Consider the following 14,618-nt stretch of genomic DNA (forward strand, 5'->3'; position numbering starts at 1 on the left):
CCTTCTCTTCTTCAGGCTAAACATGCCCAGCTCTTTAAGCCACTCCTCATAGGGCTTGTTCTCCAGATCCTTGATCATTTGAGTTGCCCTCCTCTGGACACATTCCAGCTTGTCAAGATCTCTCTTCAATTGTGGTGCCCAGAATTGGACACAATATTCCAGGTGTGGTCTAACCAAGGCAGAATAGAGGGGTAGCATTACTTCCCTAGGTCTAGACACTATGCTCCTATTGATGCAGGCCAAAATCCCATTGGCTTTTTTTGCCGCCACATGACATTGTTGGCTCGAGGACTCCAAGATCTTTTTCACACGTACTGCTTTCGAGCCAAATGTGTTTCATGTCTTCTCATCCACTTGCATTTTCCAGAAATCATTCATGATGCCTTTGTGAGTAGATCCCTAGCTGTCTGTCATCTGTTACCTTGGTATCATAATGCAAGTGCATCACAATATCAAGGTAATGGGTACACAAAGTACAGTCTGGTCAGCAGAAGACAAGAGGACCAGAAGTAGGTTTTGCTGGTAAAGAGCAAAAACAAGGATGGTGATGAACTGGGATTACTGCAGTTGCCAGTTCTAGAGAGGAATATGAGGCCGCACTGGTGAACATTTAAAAATACAAGATGAAGGTAGGAGCAGGAGGAGCCAAGAGCAGCACAGAAGCCCAGCAAGGAATCAACACGGCACAAGGATGGGGAAAAAGACCAAATGCCCAGGCAAGAAGTTTTTAGCCACCGTTATAGAAATACAGTCATATTTCCACATTTGTGGGTTTGATTTTTGAGGATTTGATTAGCAATGTTCTCTCCCAGAATATCTAGGGTTCTCCTGTGAGACTTTATGGTAAACTTCCTTTCGTCATGTTGGAAGACGTAGCAATTTCTAGAGGAGATTAATCTCTAGGTCCTCCAATTCAATTCTAACATCGGTTTCCAGCAGAAGTTGGCCTTTGAGTTGAAATTCATAGAGAGACTTTAAAAAACTACATTTTTAATTTGCAGTTTTCCCTTTCACAGGGATTCTGTGTCCATAACCCTAGCAAATTGTACTAATTCTAGTAACTCGGGTTTAATACCATTGAACTGGTCAGGACATGCCCTCCAAGTGTCCTGATCTGGCTGCATAAGTAGTCTTTCATCCCATATTTCAAGCAGCTTTTATAATGTCCTAGTCTATCCCTTTTCTCGCTTTGCCTCTTTGGGTAGTTATGAGTTTTCCAGGCTATATGGCCATGTGCCAGAAGCATTCTCTCCTGACATTTTGCTTGTGGCACAGTGGGTGAAACCCCTGTGCCGGCAGGACTGAAGACCAACAGGTCGCAGGTTCAAATCCGGGGAGAGGCGGATGAGCTCCCTCTATCAGCTCCAGCTCCTCATGCGGGGACATGAGAGAAGCCTCCCACAAGGATTATGAAAACATCAAATCATCTGGGCGTCCCCTGGGCAACGTCCTTGCAGACGGCCAATTCTCTCACACCAGAAGCAACTTGCAGTTTCTTAAGTCGCTCCTGACATGACAAAGAAATCCTCAGAGGTTGTGAGGTCTGACCTCACAACCTCAGAGGATGCCTGCCATAGATACAGAAAAAATGTCAGGAGAGAATGCTTCTGGAACATGACCATATAGCCTAGAAAACTCACAGCAACCCCATGATTCCGGCCATGAAAGCCCCTTTGTTTTGAACTTACTTGTATGTATTTTAACCATGTTGTACCTTACCTTGAGCCACAAGAAGAAGTGTAATAGTAGTAGTAGTAGTACTAATAGTAATAATAATAATAACAATAACAACAACAGTAGAATCTCTGTTAACCTGCACTCATGTGGATTGGTAGATGCTGGATAAATGTATTTTCTGGTCATTTGAGAGTTAGTATTAAAATACCACATGCTACACCATCCTATAAATTCTGCATTGATTGAATATTAATATTGAAACACAGTAATTAAAAACTGGGTTGCTGTGAGTATTCCGGGCTGTATGGCCATGTTCCAGAAGCATTCTCTCCTGACGTTTCACCCACATCTATGTCAGGCATCCACAGAAGTTGAGAGGTCTGTTGGAAACTAGGCAAGTGAGATGTATATTTCTGTGGAATGTCCAAGGTGGAAAAAAGCGCTCTTGTTTGCTTGAGGCAAGTGTGCATGTTGCAGTTGGCCACCTTCATTAGCATTTAATGGCCTTGTAGCTTCAAAGACTGGCTGCTTGCTGCCTGGGGGAATCCTTTGTTGGGAAGAGTTAGCTGGCCCTGATTGATTCTTGTCTGGAATTCCCTGCTGTTTGAGTGTTCCTCTTTATTTACTGTCCTGATTTTAGAGTTTTTTAAATACTGGTAGCCAGATTTTGTTCATTAATGAAAAACATTTTAATTACTTAAAAAATTAAAACTCATTTTAGTAATTTAAAACATTTATTTAACTATTTATTTTATTAGAAGCAAATTAAGATGAATACATATAACATAGTTTTACCATATTATAAAAACCGCTTTGTGAATGCAGTATATTCGATTTGCTTGTTGATTGCTGGTTAACTGTGAGTCTACTGTACTACTATTATTACTTTTGTTGCTGCAAGCAAAGTTCAGTGTGCAAAAGTATTTTACACTCAGTTAACTCAGTAGAAAAAGAGGAGAATAGAGGAGAGGCAGAATCTTGCCCTTCCCAGTAAGCATTGGCAAAAGCAAACTGCTGCAGCCTCTTCTAATTTGTCTATTCTTGCTCAATAATAACGTCAGCTGTTTTGGTCATATTCTGATATTGCTTGGTTTCTTGTGTGCCAGTTTTCAGCTGCGAAATGTTGGAGGGTATGCTTTGATACCAATATAAATTTGACCGCACACAGCTGTGATCAAATGATATATGTATTTCTGTTCACACTCTGCATGGAAGTGGCTTTAAAAAGTATTTTGAATTTTCAACGCATTTAGAAGTCAGCTGCTAGAATAAATTGGGAGCTGCCTCTGAGTGACAATAGCTTTGTTCCAACTCTCTGCGCTAAACATACGTTTTGTCTTCACATGCCAAGAGTTTGCTTGGAGCAGCTGCAAAATAAATAAGTCATAAAATCCATAATAAGAAAGCATGGCACAGTATCACATTGTCATGGAATGAAATGTCAATGTCAAACCACACCATTACTCAGAGCTCGGAAGGAACATATACTTTCGTTTTAAGAAAAATAATGGGAGGATAGCAATGTTACATTTTGAACTTTGTAAGGATCAAACTTGGCTGTTCTTATTTGTTTTCAATTCAATTCGGATTTTTTGCAACCAATTCCTAAAACTTTCTTGGCAAATTTTGTATTGCTTTTTGGTGAGGCTGAGAGTAGAATCCAGTACAGTTTTCATGGCTGAGCAGGGATTTGAACTCGGGTCTCCTAATCCACCATGAAAATGGAAGAACGGCCTGCCTCAGGGAAGCATGCTTGCTCCATCAATGTTTAACATTTACACAAGTGATTAGCCACTGCCAGAAGGGACAGAGAGTTCCATCTATGCTGACAATCGTGCCACCACCGCCCAAGTAGGTAGCTTTGAAATCATTGAAACTTTAGGACATTGGTTCTCAACCTGGGGGTCGCGACCCCCAGGGGGGTCGCTTGGCCATTTTGGAGAGGTCCAAGGCCACCTCCTTTGGCCCCGCCCCCTCCTCAAAATGGCTCCCCACAGGGCTCAGGCCCTTCCTCGGAGCCTGGGACATCCGGCTCAAGCCCCCTGAGCCGGGCGACCCAGGTCTGTGGAAGTCAGAGCTGAATCGTTTGAAGGTACTGCAGATCCCATCATCCATTGTCCAACCACCCCAAAACATTGTTTTTATGAAGCATCACTATGCTTTAATTATGTTCAATTTGTAATAATGAAAATACATTTACATTACGATTCATAACAGTAACAAAATTACAGTTATAAAGTAGCAACGAAAATAATTTTATGGTTGGGGGTCACCACAACATGAGGAACTATATTTATGGGTCACGGAATTAGAAAGTTTGAGAACCACTGCTTTAGGAGGTCTTACTGCCTATTACAGAGGAAAACAGCTGATTCCTAATCCATCTAAAACACAGACATGTGCTTTTCATCTTAAGAACAGACAAGTATCTCGTGCTCTGAGAATGACCTGGGAAGGAATCCCACTGGAGCATTGCAGCTCACCAAAATACCTGGGAGTCACTCTGGACTGTGCTCTGACTTACAAGAAGCACTGTTTGAACATCAAGCAAAAACTGGGTGCTAGAAACAATATCATACGAAAACTGACTGGCACAACCTGGGGATCACAACCAGACACAGTAAAGACATCTGCCCTTGTGCTTTGCTACTCCGCTGCTCGGTACACATGCCCAGTGTAGAACACATATCACCACGCTAAAGCAGTGAATGTGGCTCTTAATGAGACATGCTGCATTATTAGAGGGTGTTTGCACCCTACACTGCTGCAGAAATTATACCGTTTAGCTGGTATTGCACCACCTGACATCTGCCAGGAAGTAGCAGGACCAAGGCAGTGACATCTCTGGCTCATCTCCTGTTCAAATGTCAGCCACTACGCCAAATGCCTTAAATCAAGAAATAGTTTTCTAAGATCTACAGAGATACTAGCAGGAACACCTCAGCAAGCAAGAGTCCAAAGGTGGCAGGCTAAAACACGGAACCTCAATCCATGGCTGATACTAAATGAGAGACGCATAGAAGACTGGCTGACTTGGAAAGTGCTGAACAGACTGCACTCTGGCACCACGAGGTGCAGAGCCAACCTTAAGAAATGGGGCCACAAAGTGAAGTTCACAACATGCAAGTGTGGAAAAGAGCAAACCACAAACCACCTATTGAAGTCTGACCCTGCCACATGCACAGTGTAGGACCTTCTTATAGCAAAGCAGAGGCACTCCAAGTGGCCAGATACTGATCAAAAAACATTTAGTAGAATGCCAAGTTTTTTAAACTCTATGTTTTTAAAATACATTACAACCGTACCCTTAGTTCAACTCTGATACAATATATAAATAAATTCACCACTGAAACTACATTGCATCTACAGTGGAGATCCACCCCTGTATGGCGAAAGGTTGAGTATTACGGCTTCAGAGTGTCTTATATAATCATTCATGCAAAGAGAGTTGGAAAAGTGTAGGCAAAGGGAAATAATATTTTCATTTGGCATCGAACCAAAGCCACCACTTGATGTCACAGTGAACCTTGCCATGCAACAACAAGGAAGGCATAACTCTAAGAGCAGCTTGATGCCAAGTCACCTTATTTATTTATCCAGCTGACTTAGGTCAATGTTTGAGGTCCTGGACTATGCTCCTTCGTCAGACAGCACATGGGCACTTCTGAACCGCAACACTTGGGCATGTGAGGTATGAACCTATACATCACAGGAGGTGGACTATGTGCCAGGATCTGCAAAACCTTTAGCAACAAAGGAAAGCTCACAAGCTGTGCATTTTTATTACAAGCTCTACAGCGGACAAAGTTGGATCTAACCCTAATGGTATTTAGTACAGCTAAAATAGTTCCCCTGAATCTTAAAGACCATCCATATATCATTTGATGCACTTTGATGTTTGTGTTTTCTTCTTATCGATAAGTTCCCACGGCCCATAGGCAACAGTTAGCTTATAAGTGACAGTTAGCCCATAGGCAACAGTTAGCCATTTGGATGACCACCCTCTTTCTGCCAGATAGCTATATCACCTCGTTGCTACATTTGTTTTGAAGGAAACTCTGCATTCTCTCAGAGGTCCCCTTGTCTTCAGCTCTCAAGGGGGTGACGCAGGGGTTTATTTATTTTTGTCGTGTCAGGAGCGACCTGAGAAACTGCAAGTTGCTTCTGGTGTGAGAGAATCGGCGTTGCCCAGGGGACGCCCGGATGATTTGATGTTGTGGGAGGCTTCTCTCATGTCCCTGTCTCATGTCTCTCATGTCTCATGTCCCTCTCGGTCTTCAGTCCTGCCAGCACAGGGGTTTAACCCACTGCGCCACCGGGGGCAGGGATGGACACACTGATGAGTTGAGTTAGTGAAGAACGTTTTATTTGCTGGCCAAGCAAATGACAGTGGCTTGAAGCATAAAGGATTGCTGCACTCAAAATTGTCTTTTTATCATTTACAGTAGATCAAACAACAGCTCATTATATTCTAATTGTTTGCAGCTCATTATATTCTAATTGGTTCTCTATTCTATACATGCACACAGCTTCAGATGGAAACTTAATCGAACTCCATGTCTCTAGCGTTGACCCTGGGTTACTTGAGCAGCGGCCAAACACTGGTCTTATCTTAGTTTCTCACACAGAGAAATCAGGAGGGAAGTGTTTTTCTAAAGACTGCAGCATCTGCTCTTTTCTTTTAGGACTACAACTCCATTATCCATTTTCAGACAACAGCCCCTACAACCAGGGATCCTCAAATTAAGGCCCAGGGGCTGTATACAGCCCTCCGAGGTCATTTACTCGGCCCTTGCTCAGGGTGTACCTAAGTCTGAAACGACTTGAAAGCACACAACAACAACAACAACAACAATCCTATCTCATCAGCCAAAGGCAGGCCCACACTTCCCATTGAAATACTAATAAGTTCTTCATTTTAATTATTGTATTGTTTTAAAGGGGTTTTTTTTGCACTACAAATAAGATATGTGCATTGTGCATAGGAATTCATTCATTTTTTTCAAATTATAATCTGGCCCTCCAACAGTTTGAGGGACTGCAACCTGGCCCTCTGTTTAAAAAGTTTGTGGACCCCTGCCCTACACTATAATGGTTGTCCATTATCATTCCAAGGAGAGCTTTGAAGTAAGCCAAACTGCAAAGGCAACTCCGAGACACTATGAGTTGTCCTCCTTTGTGGGTGGAATGGGGGAGGAAGAAATTCCACCTGCCTCCAAGGATGCTCATCCACCTTAGAAGGCAAAGGCCGGTCCTACCATTTGACTGAGGAGGATGGGATGCCACAAGCCACAAATCTGGGTTGATCACTGTTTTATTTCAGAACTGGGTGTGGTTTCAGGTCTCACCAAGAGTTCATTAGATGCTGAGAACTGATGCATAGTACTGTTGTGTCATAAGCTTTATTGGCAAATGTTAGAGTAGATGGTGTCAATCAGATAAGCTTTCCAGCCCTGTTGCTTATGGGGTCTAACATCCCCTTACAGGTATTGGTAGAATTGGATCCCCAAATTATCCCATATAATCATGTATAAGTCTAGAAAATTTAGAGAAAAATGACAACCCATAAAACCCAGGTCAGCTTATCCATCATTCAATGCGAAAACTGTACTTTAACTCTTAGCAAAAAGGATCCCCCCGCTTCTTTATGTAGACTGGTGAAAGAAAGGAAGGAGCTTAGTCCATCCTAGTAAAGGTAAAGGTTTCCCCTTGACATTAAGTCTAGTTGGAGAGTGGTGCTTATCTCCATGTCTAATACAAAGAGCTGGCATTGTCTGTAGACGTCTCCAGGGTCATGTGGCTGGCATGACTGCATGGAGCGCCATTACCTTCCCGCCAGAGTGGTACCTATTGATCTACACACATTTGCATGTTTTCAAACTGCTAGGTTGGCAGGAGTTGGGTCTAGCAGCGGGAGCTCACCCAGCTCCCCAGATTTGAATCGCTGACCTTTCAGTCAGCAAATTCAGCAGCTTGGCGGTTTAACCTGCTGTGCTACTGGCAGGCTGTATCAATCCTGGGAGAATTTAAAAGAAGTACCAATTCCCTCTACTTGCTCTGCTGTGGTGCAACGTCTGGCCTTTTTGAATGCCGAGTGAGGAAATGGCAGCAGCATCCAGGGATGACTGACCCCCTGAGATGGTGTTAAGTGCTTTCCCTTCTCCACACAACTTATCCATGGGTCCTATCAAAATCCATAATTTTGGTCCCCAAACATTCCCTTGACTTATACATGAGGTAGACTTGATATATAGGGAGCCTGGGTTGGCTTGCAACCCCTTCTCCAATAGAAGAATTATCTAGAGTAGAAGCAAAACAAAGAAACCCAAAGTGAGGAAACGTGACCTCCCCACCAGTAGTTATGAGAACTGTGTAAGCGGTTTAGCAACGGAGGAAATTTCACTTCCCCAGTCTGTTCTCAGCCTTTGTATCCTTTCCCAGGTTCAAACTGCCAGCAAGAACATTAATACAAGTTATTCATGTCACGGAATACCTGGTAACATTTGGCAGTGATGACATCTACATCAACCAAGGACTCCAGATCCCATCTGCCTGGTTCCATAGGCAGGATTTGCCACAAATGTCCACTGTTCTTCCATGTCTTATTATTGTATTTCAGCCTTTAGGGATCAATGAAGATATGTGCTGGGATTTCCACCTCATGATGCCAAAAGAAATTGGCTGGCTTTGGGTAGTGTACCGCCAGATTTCCCAGACAGATTTTCCTATTCTGTCTCAGGCAGCAATCTTTTGTGGGTCTCATCTGCCACGAGGAAAAGCCATTAAGTACCAAAATCTGTTTGAAGTCAACAGCTTCCTTGGGCCAACTTGAAGGTCACACATTCCATCTTAAGGTTTTCATTAAAAAAATTCTTGTGTTGAGAGGCTTTTTGGAAGAATTTACCACTGACGTCTTTGTTTATTAAGCTTGTTTTTTTTCTTGGTTTCGTTGTTTTAAAATGCCCCTTTAAATGGTTGTTTTCATTAAGCTTTATCACTGTTGGATGTTCTGGACTGAGGATACACAAAAAGTATGAATCAGCAAAGGACAAGATTGTTTCTGGGTTGCTGTAAGGTTTTCAGACTGTATGGCCATGTTCCAGAAGCATTCTCTTCTGACATTTCGCCTGCATCTGTGGTTGAGAACTATTTCGTATTTGGACTCTCCTACTCCGTGCCAGCCCAATGACCATAATTTGACTGCACAACCAACCCACACTGTTTTGTGAACTCTAGTTGGCTGTTGTAAATTAATGTGGATGTTTGCTTAGAATTTATGTCATTATATAATGTTGTTTGACTACGTGTAGTTTAATTTATTGATGTCAGGCTTTAATTTGATGTCAGATTTTAATGATATTTTCATATGCATGATTTCTCAGGGATTTTATGTGAGTATTTGTTTGTTTTACAAAGGCACTGAATATTTGCCATTGTTCAGTTGGAATCCGCCCTGAGTCCCCTCGGGGAGGTAGGGTAGAATACAAATAAAGTTTTAGTATGGGTTGTTGTGAGTTTTCTGGGCTGTATGGCTATGTTCCAGAAGCATTCTCTCCTGACGTTTCACCCACATCTATGGCAGGCATCCTCAGAGGTTGTGAGGTCTGTTGGAAACTAGGCAAGTGAGGTTTATATATTTGTGGAATGTCCAAGGTGTAAGAAAGTACTCTTGTCTGCTTGAGGCAAATGTGAATGTTGCAAATGGCCACCTTGATTAGTATTTAATGGCCTAGCAGTTTCAAGATCTGGCTGCTTCCTGCCTGGGGGAATCCTTTGTTGGGAGGTGATTGGCTGGCCATGATTGTTTCTTGTCTGGAATTCCCCTGTTGTTGAGTGTTGTTCTTTATTTACCGTTATGCTTTTAGAAGTTTTTTTAATACTGGTAGCCAGATTTTGTTCATTTTCATGGTTTCTTCGTTTCTGTTGAAATTGTCCACATGTTTGTGGATTTCATGGCTTCTCTGTGTAGTCAGACATGGTGGTTGTGAGAGTGGTCCAGCATTTCTGTGTTCTCAAATAATCTGCTGTGTCCAGGTTGGTGCTCTGCTATGGCTGACTTCTCTGGTTGACTTAGTCTGCAGTGCCTTTCATGTTCCTTGATTCGTGTTTGGGCAATGCTGCATTTCACGGTCTCGATGTAGACTTGTCCACAACTGCAAGATTGTTTCATTTCCAGGTGTGAAAGGTAACAAATACCAGCAACTGAATTTTTCATCAGCTGTGATGACAGGATACTATAAATCAAGCATCTTTTATCTATTATTCCAAAATACATGAGTTTCTGAGATTGTGACACCTTTGTTTTCTTATGATTCGGTGCACGCAAACTTTGTTTATCCACAACACGATAAAAATATTGTATAAAATTACCTGCAGGCGATGTGCATAAAGTATCTATGAAACATGTATAGATTTCGTGTTTAGACTTGCTTCCCGCCTCCAAGAGCCTTCATTATGTAAGTATATGTAAATACAGGTATTTCCAGATAAAACAAATTCCAAACATTTCTGGTCCCAAGCCTTTTTGGAAAGGGGACACTCAACCTTTATTTTCCTGATTACATCCCCCAGCATCTTGCATCAGTTCTTCTCCATCTTCTCACTGAGCAGCCACTCTGGTATATAGGGAGATCTCTCTAAGGGCATGTACCTTTTAAGCTTTTTGGGAAGCTTTTGAAGGTATAAAAATGGAATGCTTTGATTTGGGAGCAGAATCCCAATCTGATCCTTAATTGTTAGTTGACCCAATATGAGCAGTAACATAGTGGTCTCTGTGGCCAATAGAGTTGCTACTTCATAACTGTAATTTTGCTACTGTTATGAATCATAATGTAAATATCTGATATGCAGGATGTATTTTCATTCACTGGACCAAATTGGGCACAAATATCCGATACGCCCAAATTTGAATACTGGTAGGGTTGGAGAGGAGGTTGATTTTGTTATTTGGGAGTTATAGTTACTGGGATTTAAAGTTAACCTACAATCAAAGAGGATTCTTAACTCCACCAATGAAGAATGGAACCAAATTTGGCACACAGAACTCCCAACAGAAAATATTGGAAGAGTTTGGTGGGCATTGACCTTGAGTTTTGGAGTTGTAGTTCACCTACATCCAGAGAACATGGTGGACTCAAACAATGATGGATCTGGACCAAACTTGGCACTGACACTCAATATGCCCAAATGTGAACACTGGTGGAGTTTGGGGAAAATAGACTCTGACATTTGGGAGTTGTAGCTGCTGGGATTTATTAGTTCACCTACAATCAAAGAGCATTCTGAACCACACCAATGATAGAATTGGGCCAAACTTCCCACACAGAACCCCTATAATCAACAATAAATACTGTTTTCTGATGGTCTTTGGCAACCCCTCTGACACTTCCTTGCAACCCCTAGGTTGAGAAACACTGGTGTAGATGCACTCAAAGTCACCACTCATTAGTGCCACCGGTGGCGCAGTGGGTTAAACCCCTGTGCCAGCAGGACTGAAGACCGACAGGTCGCAAGTTCGAATCCGGAGAGAGGCGGATGAGCTCCCTCTATGAGCTCCAGCTCCTCATATGGGGACATGAGAGAAGCCTCCCACAAGGATGATAAAAAAAACATCAAATCATCCGGCCGTCCCCTGGGCAACGTCCTTGCAGACGGCCAATTCTCTCACACCAGAAGTGACTTGCAGTTTCTCAATTTGCTCCTGACACGACAAAAAAAAGTGCCACCAACGTGCACTGAGTATTGGCAGAGCTTACAGCAGGTCCTTGGGGAAATAGACACTCTAGAGCAAACCTCCCTGAATGATGATGACTGGGGGATCCCAGGAACTGTAGTTCAAAAAGTTCAAAAAATTACCTGGTTTACAATAAGCATTCGTGCGTGTCAGATTATGTAATCTTGGCCGTTAAGGGAAGTGATAAATAATTTCATCTGTGAGGTTGCATTTCCTTTCTTTCTCATTTCCTTCCCACTTCCGTAGGTGAGGAGGTCTCACGCACAAGTGAGTGCCACCACACATATACATTGCTGAATATAATCACACGTATGTCTATGGTAGATCTGAAGGAGACAGGTATTTGCTGCTAGCGCTTGGGTATTTTCTTAGAGTATCTTCATCTTTTCATTTCACAGGTACGGTCTTTTATTAACAACTTTTGATTGGGCTTGTGGCTTGCTTCTTAAAAGTGTTTGTGAACTGTGTGGGTTTTTCAAACCTGATTCGCATTGTACTGCTATACAGAATAGATATACAAGTTGAACATCTCTTAAACAAAACGCTCCAAATTTCAGACTTTTTTAGATTTTGGAATACTTGCATATACATAATGAGATTGCTTGGAAAGAGGACCCAAGTGTAAACATACCATTTATATATGCTACCTATAAATTTTATTACTTACTTACTTAGGTGATCTCTCATAGCCTGTGGATGATGGTCCTCCAAGTGTAGTGTCTTGGCGGTGGGTCTATAGGTGGCTGTGGGGCCCTATTCTTGATCCACATGTTCTTCCACAGTGAGGATATGGGTTTCCAGGCAGAAGGTGGTCCTGGTCAGGGTTGGCTTGATCTGCCTTCTTCCTCTTGGCAGGTTTCTTCCTTTCCCCCTCCATTCATGCCTCTTTGAATTCTGCAGCACTGCTGGTCACATCTGACCTCTAGTTAGAGCGCTCAAGGGCCAGAGCTTCCCAGTTCCCGGTGTCTGTGCCACAGTTTTTAAAGTTGGCTTTAAGCCCATCTTTAAATCTCTTTTCCTGCCCACCAATGTTATGTTTCCCGTTCTTGAGTTGGGAGAATAGTAACTGCTTTGGGAGACGGTGGTCGGGCATTCGGACAACATGGCCAGTCCAGTGGAGTTGATGGTGTAGGAGCATCGCTACAGTGCTAGTGGTCTTTGCTTCTACCAGCACTCTGACATTTGTCCACCTGTCTTCCCAAGAGATTTGCAGGATTTTTCGGAGACAATGCTGATGGAATCATTCCAGGAGTTGAGTGTGACGTCTGTGGACAGTCCACGTTTTGCAGGCATATAGCAGGGTTGGGAGGACAATAGTTTTATAGTCAAGGACCTTGGCATCCCTACGGATGACCTGGTCCTCAAACACTCTCTGATCCATTCATTATACACTTTATACCCATAGTCTGAAGGTAATTTTATACACATCGTTTTAAATTTGTGCACAAAACAAAGGTTGTGTACATTGAACTATTTGTAAGCACTATCTCAGGCATCCGAATGGGCAGTTTTGGATTTGGAAGTACTTTGGATTTCAGTATTTGGGATAGGGGATGTTCAACTTACACTTGATCAGTTCCAGCTTGATTAAAGTTGATAAGCTTGCTCCTATAAAAATATATGATCTAAGTAATATTGAACAATTCAGTAATTGTTCCCATTTATTATTTTACTTGGGAATAAAATACTAAAACTTGAGGATAAACTAAATGAGACCCAGATGGCAAAGAAATATAAAATAAAATTTTAAGGTCAGGCATTTGTGAAACGTGTGCAGTTTTCAAACTACTGAAATATGAATGGAGTTCACAGACTTTCTGCTTAAAATGAACATTTCTAGCTGGCCCTTTGCGATACCAAGAGATTTCCTCCTGGCTTTGAAAAGAACCCCTTGCAGATCTGTTGCAACCTATTCAAAGCGTCAAGTGTATCCAGGAGATCCCAGTTGACCTTTCAGCTTCAATTAAAATCTGTTTTGCAAACAGAAACAACCATGATGTAGTTGCTGTGAGTTTTCAAGGCTGTCTGGCCATGTTCCAGAAGCATTATCCCCTGACATTCCACCCACATCTATGGCAGGCATCCTCAGAGATTGTGAGGTCTGTTGGAAACTAGGGAAGTGGGGTTTGAAGCTGCAAGGCTATTCATTGCTAATCAAGGTGGACAATTGCAACAGTCACACTTGCCTCAAACAGACAAGAGTTCTTTCTCCCATCCTGGACATTCCACAGGTATTTAAACCCCACGTCAGGAGAGGATGCTTCTTGAAAATGACCTTATAGCCTGGAAAACTCATAGCAGTCCAGTGATTCCGGCCATGAAAGGCTTTGACAACACAACCATTTTTTTTCATGTCTCGAGTGACTTGAGAAACTGCAAATCACTTCTGGTGTGGGAGAATTGGCCGTCCTGAAGGATGTTGCCCAAAGGATGCCTGTATGTTTTGATGTTTTACCATCCTTGTGGAGGCTTTTCTCATGTCTCTGCATGGGGAGCTGGAGCTGACAGAGGGAGCTCATCCACACTCACCCCAGATTTGAACCTCTGACCTGTTGGTTTTCAGTCCTGCCGGCACAAGGGTTTAACCCATTGCACCACCTAACACAACCATGATGTAACCATAATGACATCTTAATGCTTTTGTTTCATCCCTGCTGTTTGCCTTTGTCCTTATTTACTTTACTTAACTAAGCCTTGTTGGATATATGTACTTAGATTGATGTCTGCATGGGAGATTTTAAAAATAAAATAACCAACCAAACCTTCGTGACTAATCTGTGTGTGACCGAACTGGGCTTCTTTTTCCTACTTAAAATGGGCATTTGTTTATCTAAAATGCATATTGATGAGAAAGAACAACACTGTCTTCCTGTCTCCTATCCAAGAGTGTTAGAAGTTCCTAAGAATTGTGTGTATGTCCCTTCAAGTTGATTTATGGCCATCCCATGAATTTCATGGTGTTTTCAAAGGCAAGGCATACTCAGAGGTGAATTTGGCAGTTCCTCTATATAAAATAGAGCCTACTGCACCCTGGATTAGTTGGACATCTGCCACCCAAGTGTTAAGAAGGACTGACCCTGCATAGCTTCCAAGATCCCAGATGGGATTTGGTGCCTTTAAGGTATATTCCAGAAACCCTGATCTGGAAAATTACATTTTGAATGACAATGTCCAGAATCCCCCAGTCAGCATGACCTGGGCATATGAG

The 14,618-nt window shown here is 42.4% G+C and overlaps 1 protein-coding gene across 3 annotated transcripts in view; it reads left to right on the top strand.

Moving 5' to 3' along the window:
- Positions 1-14,618, top strand: part of HSD3B7 (hydroxy-delta-5-steroid dehydrogenase, 3 beta- and steroid delta-isomerase 7) — a 64,891-nt gene that overhangs the window by 26,164 nt on the left and 24,109 nt on the right. Inside the window, exon 1 of one of the 3 annotated variants that reach the window (XM_067469804.1) lies at positions 11,729-11,749. The exons of 1 other annotated variant lie outside the window; for it this stretch is intronic. The gene's annotated coding sequence lies outside the window, so the exon portion shown is untranslated. Of the gene's footprint in view, positions 1-11,728; positions 11,809-14,618 lie in introns of those variants that run through there. One more of the 3 variants, XM_060780169.2, reaches the window with a different exon arrangement.

The sequence above is a fragment of the Anolis sagrei genome, chromosome 6 (assembly GCF_037176765.1).
Source record: "Anolis sagrei isolate rAnoSag1 chromosome 6, rAnoSag1.mat, whole genome shotgun sequence".
NCBI lineage: Eukaryota > Metazoa > Chordata > Lepidosauria > Squamata > Dactyloidae > Anolis > Anolis sagrei.